Source organism: Petaurus breviceps, unplaced genomic scaffold (assembly GCF_028583685.1).
Source record: "Petaurus breviceps papuanus isolate PSGF00001 unplaced genomic scaffold, PetGlider_PUasm1.0 90842, whole genome shotgun sequence".
Lineage (NCBI taxonomy): Eukaryota > Metazoa > Chordata > Mammalia > Diprotodontia > Petauridae > Petaurus > Petaurus breviceps.
Window position 1 is genome coordinate 5,833,621 of NW_027187358.1, and position 4,832 is coordinate 5,838,452.

The window sequence follows — 4,832 nt, forward strand, 5'->3', positions numbered from 1 at the left end:
ACACACACACACACACACACACACACACACACACACACACACACACAAGAAAAAAATCTGTGATTTATATGTATCAAAGCATTGAAGCTTCCCCATTGTTGTGGTTATAAAGTCACTTCTCAGCGAGGTCTGACTCTTCATGACCCCATTTGGGGTTTTCTTGGCAAAGATACTGGACTGGTTTGCCATTTCCTCCTCCAGCTCATTTTACAGATAAGGAAACTGAAGCAAATAGGCTAAAGTGACTTGCTCAGAGTCACACAGCTATGAAGTGTCTGATACCAGATTTGAACTCAGGAAGAGGAGTCTCCCTGTCTCCAGGCCTAGTCCTCTATTTATTGTGCCACCTAGCTGCCCCTTAAGTCTCCCTAAGTCCCTCTAACTCCAATCAAAGACTGAAATATAAAGGGGATTCTTGAAAATACAATTTACAAAATGCTAAACGAACTGCAGACTATAACACCTCTTACGTGGATGTGTGTTTGGTAAAAAGAAAAAATAATAGAAGTTTGAACAAGATGTAGTTGCCTTCCTTTTGGCATGGATGGTCATTCTGAGATTTATTTTTCATACTGTTATTGTTTCATACTTTTCTTATCTAACTTTATGCATTAATCTATTTCAATTTGTAAAAGTTAAAGTTTAACTCATGAATTCTTCCTGCTAGATTTAAATGGCAGCAGCTATGATTAAGTGATGATAATTGGATCTGGGCATTATTCCTATTAAACTACCATACTCTAATTTGGGGTCTCTAAGAGTCAATCAGTATTGGCTTTTTATGATAGAAAATTTTCTATATGCTACCAGTTAATCTCTTCTCATCAAGGCTGCAAAAACAGTTGTCCTGACTTTAAAAAAAAAAAGAGTCTGCTGGCTACCTGACTAGTTACATTACATTTCAGTAAGCATTGGGAAGAATAGCAGATTGAGTTCCACATAAAAGTATAAATCATGGATTATTATGCTATATTGATAATAAGACGCAAATAGCTTTTGGCTTATCTATTCCCACTACTACCCTCAGACTTGGTGCTGCACTAAGTTACTCTGCTATTACAAGTTTATTGAGCTTTTCAATCATTCCATCACTCAGTCAACAAGCATTTATTAAGAACTTACTTTATTCCTGGTACTGTGCTAAGTAATGGAGATACAAAGAAAGGTAAAAAGCAGCCCTAATCCTTGAGGTGCTGGAAATATAGGAAGGGGTTAAATTATGAAGACCTAAACAGGGGAGTCACATGGGGAAAAAACAAAGTTAGCCTCCCCTTCTGATTCAAATTAATAGACCCAACTTTATATATCAGGGAAAGCATTCCTGGGGGAAAGAGCGACTAGGGACTAGGCCTGAGAATTCTTTAGTATGAGGAACTCCCTCTGTACGTTCTCTGAAATTTGTAGTTTTAGTGGTGTGCCCAAACCCCTGGGGGAAGTGACCTATTCAGGGTGACACCCAATTTAGCCAGAGGAGGGACCTTAACCCATTTCTTGACAGCTTCAAGGTCAGCTCTCTCTCTATTCATGATACCACACTGACTCACTTCATGAGGAAAATAACAATGATGATGATGAAAAAAGAAAAAGTGACCAAGAATGTAAGGAATCTGGAAATAGGCAATAGATATAAACTTCATGATGAAATGTATGTATCAAACTGTCATCACGCTGCCTTTCTAAGGGGCTTAGATATTTGTAAATAGTGCCTGGTGTATATATAAGGAACTTAATAAATGTCTGTTGAGTTGAAGAAAATCTAGTAAAAGGCACTGTAACTAATACTGCACTTTAGAATCCTAATTAAATACCTATCCATGGTTGGTTCAAAGCATTTTCATCTTTGGATTTTTTTTTCATCTTTAAAATGATGGCGTTTATCAACCTTTCAAGAATGAAAATATGGATGAATGATTTCCTTTCTTTCTAATGAAAAGGCACTCCATAATAAAAAAAAAATTGGATTCTTCAGTATTCTTTTTTTTTTACATGAAGTTAAAATTTTGCTTTTTCATTTTTGGTTTTCAAAACACTCCTGAAGAAGATGCCTCCTATTTCTATTTGTTCTTTGCTGATTGTTTAATTGTGAAGTTAGTTTATATTTGAAGACATTCTGAATAATCTTATTAAAAACCAATTCAAACAAATGCTGTTCATGTTTAACTCTTCAGTGATTTACCCATTAATCTCTTTAAGTGTTTCCTCCTTAACACAGCTGTAGTTCAAGAAAAGGCCAGCAACTGGCCTCAATTTCAGTGGATTTTCATGATCTCTTAAGATTTCTTTTTGTGAACTTCTATTTTTTTAAGTTCTGTACATAAACAATTTTCTCATAGCTTAGGAGGCTTGTAAAAGGCTATCAAAGGGAAACCAATAGCAACAAATTTTCTTTTAAAAATGAAAACTAAACAAAAGAAAGCCACACACACACTGAAAAGATGTTCTCTGCTAAACATTCTGGTCAGCAGGCTTGAAATGTCTCCAAGAAATCAAGACCCACTTAGTGCAGACATAGCAGTTGAGAACTAATAACATATTGGTCAAAAAATAGTCAAGCAGCAGTCCAGGGTCCTCTGAGTGGCCCCTCTAAGGGGAGGTCTGGGAAACCAGGGATACATTCTCTTGCCCCAACCATGCCACTGTCCCGACTCCACCATGCAACTAAAGCCACTGGGGTACCCCCAAGGCTCAGGACATGTCTTTACTCTTTCTGAGTCTGTTTCATTATCTTTTCAATGAGGGGCCAGAATAGATCACTTCTAAGATCTCTTCCAACCCTAAACCTATGACATTATGCTCTCTTCCTTCCTTGGCTTCAACTCTAACCTCCATGCTGATGACTCCCAAATCCGTATCTCCAATAACAAATTTCACCTGGCGATTATATATTCTCACTTGAATGCGTGGCTATCACCACTGACTAACCATGTCCCAAACCAAATTCATCCCCCTTCTAACTTCCTAGGCTTCCTAATGATGAGAATATTCTCCCAGTGAGACAGGCCTAAAAACCGGAGTAGTATCTGATCCATCCCTTTCCATCATTACCAAATCTAATGAGTCACCAAGTTCTATTTTTTTTTCTTTGAAAGGTTAATGGTTGTTGCCTGTGTTTCTTTTGTTTCCTAAACTAGACTGTAAGCTCAGTGGCACAAGTTTAATGTTTTATACTCAATCTTTTCCTTTCCATTGTTGCTGAAATGATTAAAAAGTATTATAGCTGCTGTCTCTGACTCTAATCTCTCCCATTTCTAACTAATAAATTAAATATCTATTTATTAAGTATAAGATATTTGTAAACATACTGCATTGGGGATAAGAAGGGGGAGGGAGAGATAAAAAGATAATCACTATTTTAATCATGTAATTCCCCTGCTCAAAAGCCTTCAATTGTTCCCTGTTCCCTGCTACATCAGGTCTAAATTCACCTGTCCAATTTCAGATGTCTCATCTACCATTACTCCCCAATACAATGGCATTATCATCAAGCAAGCTCCCAAGAACACACTTTAATAAATTCTACCTCCCTGCCTTTGCTTATACTGTTACTCTCTCATGGAATGCCCTCTCTTCCTCCCTCAGCCTACTCAAAGGCTAGCCATATTTCAAGAAACAGTTAAATGGTTAGCTCTTTCAGGAAGTCTCTCCTGGCCACACCAGCCCTCACTGATGCCTTCACCCCACCTCCTGTGATACACACAGCTTCTACCACCTCATTTAGCATGTGTTCACTGTGTTAAATTCTGAATCCCCAGCTAGTTCGTGTCGTAGATGGCTTCGCATCTCTCACACCCAGCACAGTCCTGGGGGTTAGTAGATGCTACTATGGTTGCTGAGGTATTGATGCCTACAGGAGAGGGACTCAGAAAGGCCTTATTCTCCAGAAGGAAGGAAGCATATTTTAAGCACTTGCTATCTGCCAGGCACTGTGTTGAATGATTCACAAGAATTATCTCATTTGATCCTCACTACACCACCCTGGGAAGTGCATGCTATCACTATCTTCCTTATATAGTTGAGGAAACTGAGGCAGGCAAGAGTGGAAATGATTTGCTCATAGTCATACAGCTAGTAAGTGTCTGAGGATGGATTTGGACTCAGGTCCTCCTGATTCCAGGGCCAATGCTCTATCCACTGTACCACTGAGCTGTCTCCATAGTGAGACATCATTACAGGTGTGTAATGATGGAAGAGAAGTCACAGTTTTATTGAAAAAAAATCTTCAAGAATCGGCCATTTAATGACAAGTATATTTTACTTAATAAATTACCATTTATAAAACATTCTGTACTACCATAACAGCTAATATATTTTGCAAATGTTTTTACCAGTAGTGTGAAAAATGTTTAGAAAATGTTCATGGGGTAGTTGTCTTACCAGCACAAAATAAAATGTTTGCTAAGGCCACAATACTGGCAAAAATCTGCTTCATTTCAAAAAGTTTCCAGGCAATGGAAATGTTTTCCTGGAAAATACTACCTTTTATTTGGAAAACACTTGCCAGCGAACACTTAGTCATTAAATAATTTAAGGTTTCCTCCGCCAGCTTTGGAGGAAAGGTGCTATATGAACGAAAAAAAAAAGGTCATTAAAGTAGAATGTCAAAAACATGTAGCTTTTTAACAAAATATATTAAGCCTACCTAAGTATTTTTCCAGTCATAGGAAAAAAATATTATTCAACCTACTTACTGATATTTAAAGATTCCTAGAGAATAAACTTCTGAAGGTAAACTTACTAAATTACTGTTTCTCTGCCTATAATGCACACGTACACACGTACACACGTACACACACACACACACACACACACACACACACACACACACACACACA

The 4,832-nt window shown here is 37.7% G+C and overlaps 1 protein-coding gene across 2 annotated transcripts in view; it reads right to left on the reverse strand.

Annotated features, from left to right (window-relative positions):
- Nucleotides 1-4,832, reverse strand: part of THADA (THADA armadillo repeat containing) — a 460,437-nt gene that overhangs the window by 385,674 nt on the left and 69,931 nt on the right. The window lies entirely within an intron of this gene.